The 22,393-nt window shown below is 50.7% G+C and overlaps 1 long non-coding RNA gene across 1 annotated transcript in view; it reads left to right on the top strand.

The window, feature by feature from the left end:
* LOC135270145 (uncharacterized) overlaps positions 1-19,640 on the top strand; it is a 32,871-nt gene extending 13,231 nt beyond the window's left edge. The window contains exons 2-3 of the long non-coding RNA XR_010338391.1: positions 4,485-4,585; positions 19,464-19,640. This is a non-coding gene — a long non-coding RNA (uncharacterized LOC135270145). The remainder of the gene's footprint in view (positions 1-4,484; positions 4,586-19,463) is intronic.
* The last annotated feature ends 2,753 nt before the right edge of the window (positions 19,641-22,393 follow it).

Raw genomic sequence — 22,393 nt, 5'->3', positions numbered from 1 at the left:
CCTGAGAGGCGGAGGTTGCAGTGAGCTGAGATTGCTCCATTGCACTCCAGCCTGGGCAACAAGAGTGAAACTCCACCTCAAAAAAAAAAAAAAAAAGGGAGGGCATAGGGGCTCACGCCTGTAATCCCAGCAATCCCAGAACTTTGGGAGGCCAAGGTGGGTGGATCACCTGAGGTCAGGACCAGCCTGGCCAACATGATGAAACCCGGTCACTACTAAAAATATAAAAAATTAGCCGGGCATGGTAGCAGGTGCTTGTAATCCCAGCTACTCGGGAGGCTTGAGGCAGGAGAACTGCTTGAACCCGGGAGGTGGAGGTTGCAGTGAGCCAAGATTTCACCATTGCACTCCAGCCTGGGCAACAAGAGCAAGACTCTGCCTTAAAAAAAAAAAAAAAAAAAAAAAAAAAAAAGCACAGTCTCTCTACAGGAATCCGTGAGGGCACGAAGGTGGGAGGAGCCACATCTGCTGTGGGGAGGAGTATCAACTCAGGGAAAGCTTCATGGAGGAAGCAGCACTTGAGCTGATTTAGAAATTACAGGTTATGGGCTGGGCACAGTGGCTCATGCCTATAATCCCAGCACTTTCGGAGGCCAAGATGGGCGGATCACCTAAGGTCAGGAGTTTGAGACCAGCCTGGCCAACATGGTGAAACCCCATCTCTACTAAAAATACAAAAATTAGCTGGGCATGGTGGGGGGTACCTATAATCCCAGCTACTTAGGAGGCTGAGACAGGAGAATCGCTGGAACCCAGGAGGTGGAGGTTGCAGTGAGCCAAGATTGTGCCATTGCACCCCAGCCTGGGCAATAGAGCAAGACTCCATCTCAGGAAAAAAAAAAAAAAAAGAAAAGAAATTACTGGGTACCGGCTGGGCGCTGTGGCTCACATCTGTAATCTCAGCAATTTGGGAGGCCGAGGTGGGTGGATCACTTGAGGCCAGGAGTTCAAGTCCAGCCTGGCCAACATGGCAAAACACTGTCTATACTAAAAATACAAAAATTAGCCTGGCGTGGTGGCAGGCGCCTGCATTCCCAGCTACTCAGGAGGCTGAGGCATGAGAATTGCTTGAACCCGGGAGGCGGAGGCTGCAGTGAGCTGAGATCGTGCCACTGCACTCCAGCCTGGGCAATAGAGCAGGACTTCATCTAAAAAAATTAAAAAAATTTAAAAATTAAAAAAAAAACAGGAAATTGGGACAGCTCCTCTGAGGAGGTAATACTGGAGTTGAGATTGTATAGCAAAAAGGAACCTCCCAGGTAGAGGGAACAGCTGGACCAAAGACCTCCCGTGGGAATGGGCGTTGGTGTACTCAAACAGCAGCGGCCAGAGCGCCTGGGGCAAAGTGGCCAAAGTGGAGAATGCTGTGAGATGAAGTCACAGAATGGCTGGCCAAGTCACACAAGGCTTGTGGCAAGCCAGGAGTGCATTCTCAAGGCAGGAGCAACTCATGGCGATCATAGAATTAGGGAAATGACAAGGTCAAGTTCATGTTTCAGAAAGAACTGATACAAAAGCAGATACTGTTGAGAAAATTAAGGTGTTTTATCATCCCCATGCTAGAAGGACATGGTCTCAGGCAGTAAACAGAGTATGGAGAGGAGAGCTGAGAGGTATAGGAGGAGGAGCACTCTACAGGATGTGGTCATACGCTGGATGTGCAGGAGGAGGGGTCGTGGATACCTGCCGTGTGTGTGTCTTGACTGATTTGCTGTGCCATCCCCTCAAATGGGAAATAGAGGAGAAGCAGTGGGTCAGACTGAGAGGACAGGGTCACGTTTGTACACGCTGAGTCTGAGGGACTCTAAGACATCTGCTGCTGGCTTTAGGAGGCCTGGGCTGGAGGGGAGCAGTACACAGTGGAATTGGAAGTCTGGGCACCCACAGTGCCAGATCCAGGTTGTGGGAGGAATAAGGTGGCCTGTGGAAAGGGCATGGAAGGTCCAGCATGGTGGCTCATACCTGTAATCCCAGCACTTTGGGAGGCTGAAGTGGGTGGATCACTTGAGGTCAGGAGTTCGAGACCAGCCTGGCCAACATGGCAAAACCTCGTCTCCACTGATAATACAATTACCCAGGTATCATTGTACGCTCTTGTAGTCCCAGCTGCTCAGGAGGCTAAGGCAGGACAATCACTTGAACGAGGGAGGCAGAGGTTACAGTGAGCCGAGGTTGAGCCACTGCATTCCAGCCTGGGTGACAGAGCAAGATTCTATCTCAAATAAAAAAAGAGCTGGGCTCTGTGGCTCGCGCCTGTAACCCCAGCACTTTGGAAGGCCGAGGTGGGTGGATCATGAGGTCAGGAGTTCAAGACCAGCCTGGCCAAGATGGTGAAACCCCATCACTACTAAAAATACAAAAATTAGTTGGGCGTGGTGGCAGGTGCCTGTAACCCCAGCTACTCAGGAGGCTGAGGCAAAGAATTGCTTGAACCTGGGAGGCAGAGGTTGCAGTGAACCGAGGTTGAACCACTGCACTCTAGCCTGGTGACAGAGCAAGACTCCATCTCAAAAAAAAAAAAGAGAGAGAGAGAGAGAGAGAAGGCACATAGAAGGAAGCCAGAATCCCCGGGACTAGGCATCAGAAAGATCTGTGCCCAGCCACACTGTAGGTGCCTAGTAAATGCTTGAAAACTAAATGGGTAAGCAAAGTAGCCAGGAGAGAAAGCAGAGCCTGTGAAAGCAGCTGAGAAGGAAAGACCAGATGGGTAAGAGAGGGGCAGAGTGGAGGCGGCAGGGAGGAGCCTGCCGAGGAGAGGAGTCGGGGAGGACGATGAAGCTGGAAGACCACCCTTGGGTACAGCCATTATGACATCGCCAGTGATCTTTGACAGCTGTGTCAGTGAAGTTGGGGGTGGGGGAGTCGGCATGAAGTGAACCAAGAATGAATGAAAAGAAAGGAAGGCAAACAAACATCTTTCTTTCAAGGACTGGCTGTAGGGGGAACAGCAATGCAGGAAGGCCTTACAGAGCGCCTACATAAAATGGTTACAACTTCTGGGTACAGAAGTTTGCTTCCCCAGAGGCCTGACGCAGTTTGCTGCAGTTTACCGTTCCCAGTACTTGTAACCATTTTCTGTAGGCACATCTGTAAGCCCTTCCTCCATTGCCATTCCCCCCAATACTGGCTTTGGAGAGAAGTTCCGGCAGAGGGAAGACAGGATCAGGGGTTGTAGTGGGAACATAAAGAGTTTGTGTGTGGCCCGCAAGAAGATGTCAGTAGAGATAGGTTTGCGGGGAGACTAGAAGCTGGAAATAAGGGATAAGGGATAGAGCAAGAGGTGCTTGGTGCTGGAACAGCCAGAAGAGCCAGCTGGTCCCTGAGGTAGCTTCCACCGGTTGAGGACGCGTCTTCTGAACGTAGGGAGAGGTTGGCAGGGCCATGTGCAGGTTGATCATTTTGAGGATGTACGTACAGGAGATTGAGAGTTTAGGCTTGAAAACCCCTGGAATATTCTTGGGAGTTGCTATGGTCTGAATGTGTTCCTCACAGTTTATGTGTTGGAAATAATCCTCAGTGCAACAGTGTTTGGAGGTGGGGCCTAATGGGAGGTGTTTAGGTCATGAGGGCTTGGGCCTCAGGAGTGGATTAATGCTGCTATGAAAGAAAGTGGGTTCACTGCCATGTGACGATGCAGTATGACGGCCCTTACTAGATGCCAGTGCCTTGATCTTGGACTTCTCAGCCTCCAGAACTGGGAGAGTTCACTGTGTTACCCAGGCTGGTCTCGAACTCCTAGGCTCAAGGGATCTTCCTACAGGCATTTGCCACTGTTCTTGGCTATAAATTTCAATTTTTAATAAATTATCTAGTCTCAGCTATTTTGTTATACCAGCACAAAGGACTGGACAGGCATGGATAAGGTAACCCCTTTCTCTCTGACAGAAGCCAAATCTTATTATAGTTATATATATATATATATATATATATATTTTTTTTTTTTTTTTTTTTTTTTTTTTTTTTTGAGATAGGGTCTTGCTCTGCTGACCAGGCTGAAATGCAGCACCATGATCGTGGCTCGGTGCAGCCTCAAACTCCTGGGCTCAAGTGATCCTCCCACCTCAGCCTCCCAAAGTGCTGGGATTACAGGCATGGCTGGGCATGGTAGCTCATACCTGTAATCCCAGCATTTTGGGAGGATGAGGCGGGCAGATCACCTGAGGTCAGGAGTTCAATACCAGCTGGCCAACATGGTGCAACCCTGTCTCTAATAAAAATACAAAAAATTAGCCAGGCGTGGTGGTGCATTCCTGTCGTCTCAGCTACTCGGGAGGCTGAGGCAGGAGAACAGCTTGAACCTGGGAGGTGGAGGTTGCAGTGAGCTGAGATTGTGCCACTGAACTCTAGAGTGGGTGACAGAGTGAGACTCCATCTCAAAACAAAACAAAACAAAGTCCTGGGATTACAGGCATGAACCACCATGCCTGGCCTTCTTTCTTTCTTGTTTTCTTTCCTTTTTTAAACTTCCTACTTTCTGTCTACAGTCTTCTACCCCACAGAAGTGGAGAGAGAAGTGGGTGAATTCGGGAAGCATCACGAACGCTCACAGGAAACCAGCTTTCTGTGAACACCGATTATGCCAGAGGTGAGTGAGAACCAAGACAGGTCCAGGCACTGCGCACAAGTGCCCTACACAGGAAGGAGAGAGTAGAGTCCCGAACAGGCCACAGTGGCCCAGGCTGACAAACAGGAGTTTCTGCCTCATGCAGGCCTCACCCTCTTCCCCTCTCTCCCACCCCTATCCTTGGGCTTTCCACAAGGCCTAATCCTCAGCCCGCTGCTCTGCTCTCTCTTGAGGCCATCATTTATTGTCAGAACTTCATATGTCTTCTCTGTGGGTTTGTCTCCTGTGGCTGTTCTGTGGCTGCTGCGGCCCTGAACTTTCCCCCCACCTGGCCAGTGACTTCGCTGTTGGAGATTCCCCTGCACCCTCCTGTGTGAAAGGAGGTCTATGCTGTCCTCCCCTTCAAACAGCTGCTGGCTACACGCTCTCCTCCCTGCTCCCTCCTCTGCCTCCAAATGCATGCATAGGCCTTCTTTGCGGCCCCTTGTGAATTCCCACAGCCCCCAAAATTCATCCACCCAGCCTGGCAATTACTGCATGATTGCTTGTGTGCTTTTTTTGTTTGTTTTTTTGAGATAGAGTCTCGCTCTGTCACCCAGGCTGGAGTGCAGTGGCATGATCTCAGCTCACTGCAACCTCCACCTCCCGGGTTCAAGCAATTTTGCTGCCTCAGCTTCCCGAGTGGCTGGGACTACAAGCGCCCGCCACCACACCAGGCTCCCTTGAAGATGCTCCCTGGGTGGTCCTGGGGAGAGTAGAAACATCTTCCTTCTCCTGACAGGGTGTAGCTGGGTCAAATTCAGTTTGGCCCAGCAGACCTCCTCTTTTGGCATGCTGACTCCTGAGCAGGTAGCCTGAGAAAGTGGGGACAAATGGACATCATTTCCACCTGGCTGGCTGTCTATTCCAATAAGTCATTTCCAGGTGGGGCTACAGGACTCCCTGGCTTTCTGCCCATCCCAAACCTGGTCCTCCAGCCCCCAGTCAATTCTTTTCTTTTTTTCTTTTCTTTTTTTTTTGAGACGGTGTTTCACTCTTGTTGCCCAGGCTGGAGTGCAGTGGCACAATCTTGGCTCACTACAACCTCTGCCTCCTGGGTTGAAGGAATTCTTCTGCCTCAGCCTCCCGAGTAGCTGGGATTACAGTTGTCGGCCACCTTACCCAGATAATTTTTGTATTTTTTGTAGAGACAGGGTAACTCCTGACCTCATGATCTGCCCACAGTGGCCTCCCAAAGTGCTGGAATTACATATATGAGCCACCGCGCCCGGCCGCCCCCAATCAATTCTGAGACCCACCTTCACCCTGACAGATACATACATAGACACACACGTGCTTCAGTTACATTCTTCTCTGTTTTGATTAGCTGGAGTTAGTTTCTGTTGCTTGCAACCAAGAACTCTAACTCAGTTCATTCCTGTTAGGCCAGGCATGGTGGTTCACACCTATAATCTCAGCACTTTCGGAGGCCAAGGCTGGCAGATCATGAAGTCAGGAGATTGAGACCATCCTGGCCAACACAGTGAAACCCCGTTTCTACTAAAAATACAAAAAATTAGCCGGGCATGGTGGCACACACCTGTAGTCCCAGCTACTCAGGAGGCTGAGGCAGGAGAATCACTTGAACCCGGGAGACAGAGGTTGCAGTGAGCCAAGATTGCACCACTGCACTCCAGCCTGGGCGACAGAGCAAGACTTTGTGAAAGCAAAGAAAAGAGAAGTGAAGAGAAGAGAAGAGAAGGAAAGAAAGAGAGAAAAGAAAGACAAATATAACAGCCTGGGTGACAGAGCAAGACTTTGTCAAAGAAAGAAAGAGGAAGGAAGAAAGAAAAGAAAAAAGAAAGAAAGAAAGAAAAGAAAAGAAAGACAAATAAAACAGACTCTGCTCTTTTTTTTTGAGACAAGGTCTTGCTCTGCCACCCAGGTTGGAGTGTAATGGCACCATCTTGGCTCACTGCAACCTCTGTCTCTTGGGCTTAAGCAATCCTCCCACCTCAACCTCCTGAGTAGTGGCTGAGACCACAGGCATGCCACCATGCCTGGCTAAGTTTTTTTTTTTTGAGTTGGAGTCTTGCTCTGTTGCCCAGGCTAGAGTGCAATAGCACTATCTCGGCTCACTGCGACCTCTGCTGCCTCCTGGGTTCAAGAGATTCTTCTGCCTCAGCCTCCCGAGTAGCTGGGATTACAGGCATATGCCACCACGGCTGGCTAATTTTTATATTTTTTGTAGAGACGGGGTTTTGCCATGTTGTCCAGGCTGGTTTCCAACTCCTGAGCTCAAGTGATCCACCTACCTTGCCCTCCCAAAATGCTGGGATTACAAGCATGAGCCACTGTGCCCTGCCCAGACCCGGCTCTTAATGTAGGCAAGTGAGTGTGTGTCTTACTTTGTTTTTTTGTTGTCGGGTTTTTGTTTTTTTGTTGTTGTTGTTGTTTTTTTTTTGAGATGCTGTCTTGCTCTGTTGCTTAGGCTGGAGTGCAGTGGTTTGATCTCTGTTCACTGCAACATCCGCCTCCCAGGTTCAAGCAATTCTCCTGCCTCAGCCTCACGAGTAGGTGGGATTACAGGTGCCCACCACCATGCCTGGCAAATCTTTGTATTTTTAGTAGAGACAGGGCTTTGCCATGTTGGCCAGGCTGGTCTCAAACTCCTGACTTCAGGTGATCCACCTGCCTCAGCCTCCCAAAGTGCTGGGATTACAGGCACGAGCCACTCTATCTGGTCCAGTGTGTCTTACTTTGAATTCACCCAGAAGCAAACCCTGAGGTGAGGATTCAAGTGCAAAAAGTTTATTTGGGAAATGGCCCTAGGAAATACTGACAGAGGAGTGGAAAAGTAAGACAAGGGCGGAAAGAGAGCCAATGGAGGGTGCATCGTCAAGCAAGCTACCACGGTGGCTGCTGGTGCTGTCTGGCCGGACGCCTCTGGGAGACAGTGTAGAATGGGTCTCAACATTTTCCTTACCCACCTGCTGCCACCTGCCATTGGTTGTGGGCTCCTTCCAGAGGCTGTCAGCTCCCTGGCATACTCACTGCCCCACATGTGCAGAGTCAGTGGCCTGAGCAACCTCTGGGCAGAGACACAGAATTGGGACTGCCAAGAGCCCATGGCAGGCACCACTTCCAGAGCTACAGAGGGCAGTGGAGAGTTCTTTGGGTACTCTGAGAGAACTAGGGTAGGGCATGGTAGGCACCAGAAAAAAAAATGGGTCAGTTTGAGAGAATGTCAGACTTAGTGACATCCTTTACCAAGGCTTTCTAGGGATCGTGGGCATTGAGTTTGCAGATGTGGTAAGGAAAGTCAGCTGGAAGGAAAACCTCCTGTGCCACAGCCCACTGCAGGAGCCAGCCTGCTGGGAGGCAGCCTGTTGGGCTCTAAGGCAGAGTTGGGAAGGAAGAAGGCAGGTGAGTGGAGGCCCCCAGTAGCAGTCTGCTGGCCTGGCCTCCCTGCTCGCATGGGGCCCCCGCAGCAGCCAGGCCAGCCTGGCCTCCACCTAAAGCCAGAGGTGCCCTTTATTTACTATTATTACTTTTGAGACAGAGTTTCGCTCTGTCACCCAGACTGGAGTGCAGTGGCACAATTTCCACTCACTGCAACCTCTGCCTCCCAGGTTCAAGTGATTCTCCTGCCTCAGCCTCCCCAATATCTGGGATTACAGGCACCTGCCATGACCCCTGGCTAATTTTTGTATCTTTAGTAGAGACAGAGTTTCACCATGTTGGCCATGCTGGTCTTGAACTCCTGGCCTCAGGTGATCTGCTCTCCTCAGCTTCCCAAAGTGCTGGGATTACAGGAATGAGCCACCACGCTCAGCCAATGTGCCCCCCCTTTTTCCCCTTTTTTCTAATCTTTTCTTTTCTTTTTCTTTTTTTTTTTTTTTTTTGAGACAGAGTTTCACTCTTGTTGCCCAGGCTGGAGTGCAATGGCACGATCTCGGCTCACCGCAACCTCTGCCTCCCAGTTCAGGTGATTCTCCTGCCTCAGCCTCCAGAGTAACTGGGATTACAGACATGCGCCACCATGCCCAGACAATTTTATATTTTTAGTAGAGATAGGGTTTCTCCACGTTGGTCAGGCTGATCTTGAACTCCCAACCTCAGGTGATCTGCTTGCCTCGGCCTCCCAAAGTGTTGAGATTACAGGCATGAGCCACTGTGCCCAGCCTTTTTTTTTTTTTTTTTAGAGAAAAGGTCTCATTTTGTCACTCAGGCTGGAGTGCAGTGGAATGACCGTAGCTCACTATAGCTTCAAACTCTTGGTCTCAGGTGAACCTCTTGAGGAGCTGGGACTACAGGTGCACTTCAGAGAGAGAGCACCAGGCAGGGGCTAATACCTTTCCTTTAACCTCCTCACAGGTCACACCTATATGGGCCAGGGCCATGCAGAGGTGGCAGCCAAGAAGCAGGGAGCAGAGGGTGGCCCTGCTGCAGGAAGGCTACTCCCTAGTTACTGCTCCCTAGTTACTCATGAGGGACAAGTGTCCCCATTCTCCCCTGAGCCCCCAGCATGTCTCCTGCAGTGTGAGCACTTCTCTGGAGAGGACAGTTTTTGCCCCATCCTCAACTGCAGCTGACTAGCAGCTTCAGGGGACAGGACAGGGAGAGGGGCAGGCTCAGCCCTTGCTGCTTAGGTGAGGGGTCTTCATCCTGAACCCTGCTTGTCTTCACCCTGAGCGGGTGCTGGAGCCAAACAGGTCTGCAGTTCCCTCCAGCCCATCCTGCACATCCCACCACTGCTGTCACTCCTGCTCCACGACCAGCCCAGCTGGGAAGATTCTCCAGTGTTCCCTCACCTGGCTCAGCCTCAAATCCTTCCCTCACTTCCGCCACAACCGTACCATCGCTGCCCAGCCCCATGCACAGCTGACCACAGATCACTGCCCTGTGATGCTGGACTGGAGCAAACTTCAGCCAGAGGCATATGGAAGGTCAGGTTTTGGGTATGTGGAGGGGAACAGAGGCTTTTCTGGCTGGTGGGCAGCTGTGCCTGGTGTCCCTGCAGGTACCTGGGCCTCTAGCACGCTGGCCTGGCAATCCCTGCTCCCCCCTGCCCTGCCCCCTGGCAGGCTTTTAATACCTGGCTTAATCTCTTTTGCTGATGCAGCTGGTTTGGAGGTAGGAAGAAGGGCCAGTGAGCTTGGAGAAGCCCTGGGAGCTGCTTTGCCCACAGCCCAGAGACAAAGGATGGATGGGCAAAGGAAACTTGAGTGAACAGACACCAGGAGGGAAAATGTGTGAGCAAACCTATCAGGGGCTGTTTTTATTTATTTATTTACTTACTTATTTATTTTTGAGACAGAGTCTTGCTCTGTTGCCCAGGCTGGAGTGCAGTGGCATGATCTTGGCTTACTGCAACCTCCACCTTCTGAGGTGATTCTTCTCCCTCAGTCTCCCTAGTAGGTGGGATTACAGGTGCACGCCACCATATCCCGCTAATTTTGTATTTTTATTTCACCATGTTGCCCAGGCTGGTCTCGAACTCCTGACCTCAAGTGATCCACCCGCCTCAGCATCCCAAAGTGCTGGAATTCCAGGTGCACGCCACTACTTCTGTCTGTTTACATTTCTGTTGTCAGCTGCCAGCTGAGGTTTGTTTAAACCTCAGGCTTCCCCAGGTTGAAGTGGGAGGGTCTCCCTTGGGTTGCCGCTCCACCCTGGACTAGAATTCACGAGTAGCTGTGCGTTGCACCCGTCCTATAGGTCTTGCCTGGAATTGGGGCAGTTCACGTCTCGCGCTGCACACATCCATTTATTGAACACTGCTCTGCACTGAGGTAGGCATACGGGTCACCACTGGGTCTCTGGGACCTACCCTCAGCCAGTATGCCATCTAGGTACCAGTAGAGGCAGGCCTCAGGCGGCCCAACCAGCCAGGGCAGTGCAGCAGGCGGGAACAGGTGCTCAAGGACTCAACTCAGGCCCTAACAGATTAGGGCCTTTAGAGGCTCTCAGTGCTGAAAGATTAATGGATCCACCCCAGCCTAGATAAGACAACCTAAAAAGGGTACTAAAGGAAGTCCTAGGACTTCCAACCTATTCTCAGGTTTTCACCTGACTACTATTATAATTTCTGGTGACCACTTTGATTTTTTAAATAACCATTTTACTTTAGAACAGTTTTAGATTTATAGGAAAAAGTATGTTTCTATATAGCCCTGCACCCAGTTTCCCCTATTATTAATATCTCAGATTACTGTGGTATGTATGTTACAAGTAATGGTACCTGGCTGGGTGCAAGGGCTCATGCCTGTAATCCCAGCACTTTGGGAGGTCAAGGCAGGCAAATCACTTGAGCTCAGGAGTTCTAGACCAGCCTGGCCAACATGGTGAAATCCTGTCTCTACTAAAAATACAAAAAATTAGCTGGGCGTGGTGGTGCACACCTATAATCCCAGATACTCAAGAGGCTGAGGCAGGAGAATTGCTGGAACCTGGGAGGCGGAGCTTGCCATGAGCCTAGATTGCACCACTCTACTCCAGCCTGGGGGACAGAGTGAGACTCTGTCCAAAAAAAAAAAAAAAAAAAAAAAACAGGCCTGGCGCACCGGGCCAGTGGTGCGTGCCTGTAGTCCCAACTACTCAGGAGGCTGAGTCTGGAGGATCACTTGAGTCCAAGAATTCTGGACTGTAGTGCGCTATGTGGATCGGGTGTCCCCACTAAGTTCGGCATCAATATGGGGACCTCCCGGGAGCAGGGTACCACCAGGTTGCCTAAGGAGGGGTGAACCGGCCAAGGTCAGAAACGGAACAGGTCAAAACTCGTGTGCTGATCAGAGTGCAGTTGGCTATTCAGTGCCTGTGAATAGCCAACTGCACTCCAGCCTGGGCAACATAGTGAGACCCTGTCTCTAAAAAAAAATAACCAAAAAACAAAAAAACAGGCCTGGCGTGGTGGCTCATGCCTGTAATCCCAGCACTTTGGGAGGCTGAAGCGGGTGGATCAGGAGGTCAGGAGATCCAGACCATCCTGGCTAACATGGTGAAACCCTATCTCGATTAAAAATACAAAAAAAAATTTAGCCATCTGTGGTGACATGCGCCTGTAGTCTCAGCTATTGGGCAGCTGAGGCAGGATAATCGCTTGAACTGGGAGGCAGAGGTTGTAGTGAGCTGAGATCATGCCACTGCACTCCAGCCTGGGTGACAGGGTGAGATTCCATCTCAAAAAAAAAAAAAAAGTAATGATACTTACAATATTGATATATTATTTTTAATTAAAGACCATACTTTACAAACTAATACAGGAACAGAAAACCAAACATTGCATGTTCTGACGCCTAAGTGGGAGTTGGACAAGGAGAACACATGACATAGGGAAGGGAACTTCAGACACCAGGGCCTGTCGGGGGCTGGGGGACAAGAGGAGGGAGAGCATTAGGACAAATACCTAATGCATGTGGGGCTTAACACCTAGATGACAGGTTGATAGGTGCAGCAAACCACCATGGCACATGTATACCTATGTAACAAATCTGCACGTTCTGAATATGTATCCCAGGACTTAAAAAAAAAAGGTTTGGCCGGGCGCGGTGGCTCACGCCTGTAATCCTAGCACTTTGGGAGGCCGAGACGGGTGGATCACGAGGTCAAGAGATCGAGACCATCCTGGTGAACATGGTGAAACCCCGTCTCTACTAAAAATACAAAAAATTAGCTGGGCATGGTGGCGCGTGCCTGTCATCCCAGCTACTCAGGAGGCTGAGGCAGGAAGAATTGCCCTGAACCCAGGAGGTGGAGGTTGCGGTGAGCTGAGATCACGCCATTGCACTCCAGCCTGGGTAACAAGAGCAAAACTCCGTCTCAAAAAAAAAAAAAAAAAGGTTTTACTTTATTCTTATTTCCTTAAGTTTTTCTTTGTTTGTTTGTTTTGTTTTTTTAAGATGGAGTTTTGCTCTCATCACTCAGGCTGGAGTGCAATGGCACAATCTTGGCTCACTGCACCCTCTGCCTCCCAGGTTCAAGGCTTTTCCTGCCTCAGCCTCCCAATTAGCTGGGATTACAGGCATGCCCCACCATGCCTGGCTAATTTTTTTTCTTTTTTTTAAGATGGGGTTTCACCATGTTGGTCAGGCTGGTCTTGAACTCCTGACCTCAGGTGATCCACCCACCTTGGCCTCCAAAATGCCTGGATTACAGGCATGAGCCACCACGCCCGGCCTAATTTTTGTATTTTTAGTAGAGACTGGGTTTCACCATGTTGGCCAGGCTGGTCTTAAACTCCTGACCTCGTGATCCACCTCCCTTGGCTTCCCAAAGTGCTGGGATTACAGGCGTGGGCCACTGTGCCTGGCCCCCTCCTCCCTTTTTTTTAAGACAGAGTCTCCCTCTGTCACCTAGACTGGAGTGCAGTGGCACCATCTCAGCTCACTGTAATCTCCGCCTCTCGGGTTCAAGCGATTCTCCTGCCTCAGCCTCTTTTTTTTTTTTTTTGGGGGGGCGGACAGAGTCTTGCTCTGTCACCAGGCACCAGGCTGGAGTGCAGTGGCACAATCTCGGCTCACTGCAGCCTCCACCTCCCGGGTTCAAGCAATTCTGCCTCAGCCTCCTGAGTAGCTGGGACTACAGGTGCGCGCCACCACGTCCAGCTAACTTTTTTTCATTTTTAAATTTTTTCCTTCCTGGTACTTACCAGCATTCAGCTAATTTTTGTATTTTTAGTAGAGATGGGGCTTCACCATGTTAGCCAGGCTGGTCTCAAACTCCTGACCTTAGGTGATCCACCTCCCCACTTCGGCTTCTCAAAGTGCTGGGATTACAGGTGTGAACCACTGTGCCCGACCAACACCTTTTCTTTTTTCTTTCTTTTGTTCTTTCATTGGTTCTTTGTTTTTTTTTTTGTTTGCTTGTTTGTTTTGTTTTGAGATGGAGTTTTTTGCTGTTGTTGCCCAGTCTGGGGTGCAATGTGGCGATTTTGGTTCACTGCAGCCTCCACCTCCCAGGTTCAAGCAGTTCTTCTGTCTCAGCCTCCCAAGTAGCTGGAATTACAGGTATGCAACACCACACCTGGCTAATTTTGTATTTTTATTAGAGATGGGTTTTCGCCATGTTGGTCAGGCTGGTCTCAAATTCCTTACCTCAAGTGATCCACCCGCCTTGGCCTCCCAAAGTCCTGGAATTACAGGTGTGAGCTACCACGCCCAGCCAATGCCATTTTGATCTTAACTAAGCACTTACTGTGCAGGGCGGCCATAACTTTTGCAGTTTGAGGTGCAGTAGCAAAACTGGCACAGACTTTTTTTTCCTTCACAATTTCACATAGGAGATTCATTTTTACCACAAATCTTAGCAGCTTCAGCATTCAATCTTTTTTCTTTCCTTAAGTTGGGAACTTTCACCTTTTCAGTGAAAGGAAGCTCTCTACAGTTTCTCTTTGGCCATCAGAATTGGCAGCATCACTGTGCCCTGGGGCCATTGTTAAATACAATTTAACAATGCACTTGGTGCTGTGTTAATGCCCTAGGGTGAAGGCTGTGCCTAGACTCTGCTGAGACCCTCCAAGATGTGATCAGAGTGATCTGACTATCTCCTGGATGGTGGGCCTGAGGGCGGGGGGGAGGGGAGGATGTAGGTAAGGGGATTGGGAACTTTCAGGGAGATTGTCCTAGGGGATGTGATGAGGGGCAATGGTATAAAATATTCTTGGCAGGCTGGGCCGGTAGCTCATGCCTGTAATCCTAGCACTTTGAGAGGCTGAGGCGGGTGAATCACCTGAAGTCAGGAGTTCGAGACCAGCCTGGCCAAAATGGTGAAACTCTGTTGCTACTAAAAATACAAAAAATTAGCCGGGCGTGGTGGCAGGCTCCTGTTATCCCAGCTACTAGGGAGGCTGAGGCAGGAGAATCACTTGAACCCAGGAGGCAGAGGTTGCAGTGAGCCGAGATTGTGCCACTGCACTCCAGCCTGGGCAACAGGGACAGACTCAGGCTCAAAAAAAAAGAAATTCTTGGCCAGGTGCAGTAGCTCACGCCTGTAATCCCAGCCCTTCGGGAGGCCAAGGCAAAAGGATCACTTGAACCTAAGAGTTTGAGATCAGGTTGGGCAACATAGTGAGACTCCATCTCTACAAAAAATAAAAAATAGGTCGTGAGCAGTGGCTCATACCTGTAATCCCAGCACTTTGGGAGGCTGAGGTGGGTGGATCAACTCGAGGCCAGAGGTTTGAGACCAGCCAACTGGCCAGCATGGTGAAGACCTGTGTCTACTAAAAAAATACAAAAAATTAGCTGGACATGGTGGTGCACACCTGTAGTTCCAGCTACTTGGGAGGCTGGGGCAGGAGAATTGCTTGAACCTGGCAGGTGGAGGTTGCAGTTAGCCAAGATCGCGCCACTGCACACCAGCCTGGGTGACAGAGTGAGACTCTAGCTCAGAATAAATAAATAAATAAATAAATAAAAATAAGCCGGGCACAGTGGCTCATGCCTGTCATCCCAGCAGACTTATGCCAGACACCGCACTTTGGGAGGCCAAGGCAGGTGGATCACCTGAGGTCAGGAGTTTGAAACCAGCCCGACCAAGACAGTGAAATCCCATCTCTACTAAAAATACAAAAATTAGCAGGGCATGGTGGCAGTCGCCTGTAATCCCAGCTACTGGGGAGGCTGAGGCAGGAGAATCACTTGAACCTGGGAGGCGGAGGCTGCAGTGAGCCAAGATCAAGCCATTGCACTCCAGCCTGGGTGACAGAGCGAGATTCCGTCTCAATAAATAAATAAATAAATAGCCAGGTGTGTTGGCACACACCTGTCGTCCCAGCTACTCGGGAGACTGAGGCAGGAGGATCACTGGAGCTCAGGAGCTTGAGGTTACAATGAGCTAGGATAGCACCAATGCACTCCACCCTGGGTGACAGAGTGAGATTCTGTTGATAAAAAAAAAAAAATTCTTTATCAGGCCATTTCTTTTTTGATTCTCAACGGAGGTGTTGGGGTGGGGAAGTGAAAAAAACTGGAGAGTTGGAGGTGTCTGAAGTGGCTGGGCCGGGCCAGACAGAAGCCCCTGAGAGGTGTCTGTCACCTCTTAGCCCTGTGGAGGCGGCAGCCTTTCGCTGTTGGAAGGACAAGGAGGAGTTCAGAGCTCTGACCTTTCCCAGCGCCCCACATCGGGGCTGGGTCTCTGCCTGGGTTTGTTCTCCAACAGGAAAGCCCTGCCAGCCAGCCAGCCTGCCCCACAGGGTCCTCCAGCTCCTCCCCTTCTCAGGCAGTGCTCCAGGGTTGTTCTGGCGTATGCAGTGGGGCGTGCCCCTCGTGCCTGCCCACAGCACCTCACTTTCTGGGATCACTCTCGGGGTTCCTTAACACTCTTAAGTATTTTGATCATCTCCCTGAACTGTGTTGCAAATTCTGGGGTGAGGTCAGGAGAGAGCAGCAGCTCTATTATCGCACTTCCCACGTTTGATCTCACTCCAGCCCCGCCTGCCTGATGCTTGACTAGAATTCCGCCAGTTGGCAGGTGCAGGGTGGGGATTGAAAGCCACGTCTCTCTGACTTTAGAACCATAACTGATTCAGGACAGCACGATTCTCTTTTGGGTCTGCCTAGACCAACTGAATAGTCAACTTACACAGCCACTCTGAGCCCCAGTTTTTCTTCTATAAAGTGTTGGTAAGGCAGGCAGGGCTCAGTGGGTGGTGGCAGGTGGCAGTGATGTGTTGCTAAACATGCCCCAGGCAGGAGCAATAGGGCAGATTGCCACACCTGCCCCGTGGGCCTCTCGGGGAGTGGGGAAGGCGCCTCTCCTTGGGCCCTGCTGCCCTCTGCTGGTCGAGGTCCAGCACCTGGACAATGCCCAGGGGAGGCCAGGAGCTGAGGCTGAGAGTTGGGGTCCTGTGTCCAAGCACCCAACTCCGTCACTCACTGCTTTTGATCCTGCCCTTTATCTTATTTTTTTCTATTCCACTAATTTTTAAAAAAATCTACCAGCCTTGGCAACATAGTGAGACTTTGTCTCTACAAAAAAATTAAAAACTTAGGCCAGGCTTGGTGGCTTACGCCTGTAATCCCAGCATTCTGTGAGGCAGAGGCAGGCAAATCACAAGGTCAGGAGTTCGAGACCATCTTGGCCAAATGGTGAACCTCGTCTCTACTAAAATAGAAAAATCAGCTGGGCATGGTGGTGGGCCCCTGTAATCCTAGCTACTTGGGAGGCTGAGGCTGAGGCAGGAGAATCACTTGAACCCGGGAGGCAGAGGTTGCAGTGAGCCGAGATCTTGGTACTGCACTCTAGCCTGGGCAACAGAGCAAGACTCCATCTCAAAGGCATGGGCTTGTGATCCCAGCTACTTGGGAGGCTAAGGCTGGAGGATCACTTGAGCCCAGGAGGTTGAGGCTGTAGTGAGCAGGTACTGTGCCACTGCACCCTAGCCTGGATGACAGAGTGGGACCTGGCTCAAAAAGAAAAAAAAAAATTTTTAAGAGAAACTATCTCAAAAAATAAAAAAAGGAAAAGAAAAAATTTTTGGTAGAAGCTGATACAACGTATTTCCTAATCAGACGTATTAATATTGTCAGCCCTGGGCTGAGCACTGCTCAGTTCAGTGTGTCCTGTGCAAACAGGAGCCCTGGAGGAAATTCCAGCCCCGTCCTCCTTGGCTCTGCTGAAGGTCCAGCCCCCTCCTGCAGGCCTGCAAACAGCGGTTGGCCTCATGTTCCATTCCATCTCCTCCATGAGACTTCCCTCTCTTCTCCTCCCAGGCTTGGTGACCCAGATTGGGAAGAGGGGGCCAGCATCAAACACTTACATGCTTGTTTCTGCTTCGAAGGCCCTTCAACAACCCTGCACAGTAAACAATTATCCTCATTTCATACTTAATAAATCTAGTTAGGAGTTACCACCGAGGGAGTGAATAAGCACTCTTTGCTTATTGAATCCAACCAGTCTAGGAGGTCAGAACTACTCATACCCACATTTGACAAATAAGGAAACTGACTCATAAGAAAGCCCTAGTGTCTCCTTCAAGATCACACAGCTGGTAAGTTGCAGAGCCAGGATTTGAACCTAGGAAAGTCCCCTTCTTGTCACAATCTGACCTATTAGTCAGCAGCATTACCATGGAAATTAAGTCCTCGAATGCAGGGATGGGTGGTCAGCCATTCCTCTTTTTTTTTTTTTTTTTTTTTGAGATGGAGTCTCACTCTGTCGCCCAGGCTGTAGTGCAGTGGCACAATCTCAGATCACTGCAACATCTGCCTCCCAGGTTCAAGCGATTCTCCTGCCTCAGCCTCCTGAGTAGCTGGGATTACGGGCGTGCACCACCACGTCCGGCTAATTTTTGTATTTTTAGTAGAGATGGGGTTTCACCGTGTTAGCCAGGATGGTCTCAATCTCTTGACCTTGTGATCCGCCCAAAGTGCTGGGATTACAGGTGTGAGGCACCGTACCTGGCCAGCCGTTCCACTCTTTTGACGCCCACTGCCCTCAGCCTGGCCATATGCTTTGTTGGTTTCCTGGCCAGCAGCTGAGCGATGACTTCCTGGGGGCTGCGAGTGCTTATCCTCCGAAGGACGAGCTCCCAGGAGGAAAAAGACGCTGGAGAGCAAAGAGGGTGGCCTGGAGTGGGGTGATCTGCTAGCCACCATGCTCTCCCTATGTCCAGGCAGGGGCCCAGAGTGCTGCTGGGGCACAGGGGAGAGGGAAGCTCTGTGACTCATACAGTGTGCGCCCTGCCCTCCTCCCTGCCCTGAGAGTGTCAGGGAGTTGCCTGTCCTGGAGGAGATGACTTGAGGTCCCCACCCCTGCCCTCTGTCTTCCCAGCAGACAACCCCAAGGCTGGGCAGAGGCAGCGTGGGGAAAGGAAGACGGTGGTTTGTGGCTCTTGGCTCGGGCTGGCCTCCGGGCTGGGCCTTCCCCAGCTCCCACTCGTCTGGCCCTGCCTGCCCTGCCAGGCCGGGTTGTGAGGAATTGAAAGAGGGGATTGTTAGGGGGAGAAGGAGGAGGAGAATAGTAATAACTCTGGCTCCTCACAGGCGTCTCCAAGGACCCCCCACCCCATGCCCTCCTTGGACACATTGGAGAGCTATGTGTGGCGGACTAGGCAGTATGGGGCTGAAACACAGGCTGGGCAGAGGGAGAGAGGCCAGAGGGAGAAAGTAGCCACCCGATTCAGATCCCCGCCTCTCCCAGTGCGGAGTCAGAGAGAAGTGCTTGCCCTCCCCGCATTCCCCACTCCACCCCAGGTGAGAGAGGCCTGCATTCTTCCCTCCCTCTCAAAGTCCCCACCCTTCCCAAAGTCCACCCTTGGTGTTACAGCTCTCAGTCCCGAAGTCACCAAACCTTGATTTGTGGTGGCTTGTTTCTTTCTTTTGTTTTTTGAGATGGAGTTTTGTTCTTGTTGCTCAGGCTGGAGTGCAATGCCTCGATCTTGGCAACCTCTGCTTCTGGGGTTCAAGTGATTCTCTTGCCTCAGCCTCCCAAGTAGCTGGGACTATAGGTGCCCACCACCATGTCCTGCTAATTTTTTTGTACTTTTAGTAGAGACAGCATTTCCCCATGTTGGCCAGGCTGCTCTTGAACTCCTGACCTCAGGTGATCCACCCACATCAGCCTCCCAAATTGCTGAGATTACAGGCCTGAACCACCGCATCTGGCCAGCACATGGGATTTCAACAAGCCCAGCCTGTGCTCTGAGAGACCTGGCATGACCGTGGGGAGACCGACAGGACCATTTCAGGTGCTGATGAGCTCTCAAAGAAGGAGAGGAGGGCAGCCCTCGGCAGGGAAGGAAAGTCCCACGTGCGTGCTCCGGAGTCCCACTCCATCTCTCCCAGGAACTCCCTCCCCTGCACAGCAGGCAGGTGCCCACTTCACTCCTCTCATGTGGTAGCCCCAGATGCCTCTCCCCAGCTTCTGCACACCTCTGGATCTGCTCCCTGGGTTCATCCTGTTTCTCCTTTGCCCACAGAGCTCGGTTCCTCCCTGACCTTGACCTCCCAGCAGGCGTCCTCAGTGAAGTGCAATGAGAAGCTGAGCTGAACTCCAGCCCTACCTCTGGCCACATGACCCTGCACAGACCACTCTTCTGCTCTGAGCCGTGTTTTCTTCTCTGAAATGGGTCTAATAAAGGCATCTTGTCAATCAAGCATCTGTCACGGGGTGGGAACCCAGTAAGTCCCACTGCCCACCTCTTCTGCCAGGTCCTCAGGTGTTGCTTAGCCTCCTTTGTATTTTGACAGCCAGCGGGCCCTCCTGTGAGCTGTAGCTCTGCTGGTGTCTGGGGCACACCGCCTGGTCTTTACAGCCTTGCACCCACCATGTTCCTCCCAATCCCTGAAAGACAGTTCTAGGCCTTCTTGTCTCTACAAAGTGTGAGCTCCTTGGACTCTGGAAATTCTGGTACAAAGCAGGCGTCCAGGCTGGGGGTCCAGGGAAGAGGTCCAGGGGTGTGTGTGTCCAGGGCTGGGGGTTTAGGGGAGAGGTGACTCAGGACGGGGGTCCAGCGTAATAGCTGACAGCTCAGATTTGGGAGTCAGACCGTCCTGGGCTTAAACCTTGGCCCTGATACTTGCTGAGGTCATGAGCATTTGACCTACCCTCTGTGCTTCAGCCTCTTTATCTGTGAGGTGGGTGTGTACCTGGTCCTAGCTCGCTGGCGTCTGTCACTACTAAATGGGATACTTCGTGAAAAATGATTCAGCACGGCAGTGGGCACTCAGTGTGTCTTTTTTTTTTTTTTTTTTTTTGAGACAGAATCTCTCTTTGTTGCCCCGGGTGGAGTGCAATGGTGTGATCTCAGCTCACTGCAACCTCCACCTCTCGGGTTGAAGTGATTCTCATGCCTCAGCCTCCCAAGTAGCTGGGATTACAGGCGCCCACCACCACCATGCCCTGTTGATTTTTGTATTCTTAGTAGAGATGGGGTTTCACCATATTGGCCAGGCTGGTCTTGAACTCCTAACCTCAGGCAATCCACCCAACTCGGCCTCCCAAAGTGCTGGCATGACAGGCATGAGCCACCACACCTGGCCCCACTCAGTGAGTCTTAAGTCAATGTGAACTTATTAAAACCGATTCAGGTCGGGCACGGTGGCTCACGCCTGTAATCCCAGCACTTTGGGAGGCTGAGGTGGGTGGATCACCTGAGGTCAGCAGTTCGAGACCAACCTGGCCAACATGGTGAAACCCTGTATCTATTAAAAAAAAAAAAAGAAAAACGATTCAGTGAACAAGCCCACCCCCCATGATCTGCTCTCCTCCGTAGCACTTAGAACCCTGCAGGTGCATTAGCCAGGTGTGGTATGCACCTGTAGTCCCAGCTACTCAGGAGGCTGAGGCGGGAGGATCACTTGAGTCTAGGAAGTTGAGGCTGCAGTGAGGCATGATTGCACCATCGCACTCCAGCCTGGGCAACAGAGTAAGATTCTGTCTATGAAAAAAATCCTGACGGGGCTTGAGGGGGAAGTCATTTCCTAGGAGAGATCTTGGGGTGTCCTGAATCAGATGCAGTCTGAGCGCCCCCACTATCTACCCACCTGGCCAAGCTACAAGGTGAGCAGGGCGCTTATGATCCCATGGCTTCATTTCTGGCCTGAATAAATAACTTTCTTACGCTCAGGGGCTTGATCTGAACCAAATCGTGAACCAGCAACCAGAGCTGCATTAATCTACTCTATGCCCATGTGCTCTGGACTCAGACCCAAATATTCTTCAGCCATACTGTGAACCTAATCAAAGTTCTTTGTAAACTCCAAAACCGAACGTGTATTTTCTTCCTTTCTTTTCTTTCTTTTTTTCTTCTTTCTTTCTTTTTCTTTTTCTTTCTTTTCTTTTTTCCTTTTTCTTTCTTTTCTTCTTCTTTCTCTTTCTTTCTTTCTTTTTCTCTTTTTTTCCCTCCCTCCCTCCTTCCTTCCTTCTTTCCTTCCTTTCTTCCTTTCTTTCTTTTTTTGAGATGGGGTCTCACTCTGTCATCCAGGCTGGAGTGTAGTGGCACTATCTCAGCTCACTGTAACCTTTGCCTCCTGGGTTCAAGCGGTCTTCCTGCCTCAGCCTCCCAAGTAGCTGAGACTACCGGCACATGCCACCAAGCCAGGCTAATTTTTGTATTTTTTGTAGAGACGCGGTTTCACCATGTTGCCCAAGCTGGTCTCGAACTCCTGGCCTCAAGCAATCCACCCACCTCAGCCTCCCAAAGTGCTGGGATTACAGGCACGAGGCACTGTGCCCAGCCAAATTGGACCATTTATTTTGTGCTAATATGCATGATCCTTAAGGAGAACTAGCTGCTGACACTGGTCCCCAAAGTTTCACCAGAAACAGCTCCAGATGAGGACTGCCTCAGCAATGTGGAGGCTCATAGCTCAGGTTATAGGGCCGAGCTGCAGCAGGTGAAATAGTTAGGGGCCTATGTGGAAAACCCTGTGGGTAACATCCCCCCATGGGAACTGAGGAAGGAGAACTGTCCAGACCCCAGGTACAATTAGTACCTGAAGAATATCTTAGTTTATAGTGTTATTACTCAGCTATTTCCTTTATATAATCTTTCATATATAATCATATATTAGTTTATAGAGTTAGTGCCTGAAGTATAACTTACTGCTTACATATATCTAGCTTATATAATCATACTTAGTACTTATATCTAGCATACTTAGTTCTTTTTTTTTTTTTGAGACGGAGTTTCGCTCTTGTTACCCAGGCTGGAGTGCAATGGCGCGATCTCGGCTCACCGCAACCTCTGCCTCCTGGGTTCAGGCAATTCTCCTGCCTCAGCCTCCTGAGTAGCTGGGATGACAGGCACGCACCACCATGCCCAGCTAATTTTTTGTATTTTTAGTAGAGACGGGGTTTCACCATGTTGACCAGGATGGTCTCCATCTCCTGACCTCGTGATCCACC

This window comes from Aotus nancymaae, unplaced genomic scaffold (assembly GCF_030222135.1).
Source record: "Aotus nancymaae isolate 86718 unplaced genomic scaffold, 86718_ANA_hifiasm-v0.15.2.pri h1tg000059l, whole genome shotgun sequence".
NCBI lineage: Eukaryota > Metazoa > Chordata > Mammalia > Primates > Aotidae > Aotus > Aotus nancymaae.
The sequence above is the reverse complement of the archived record's forward strand: the minus strand, read 5'-3'. Positions and strand labels throughout refer to the sequence as shown.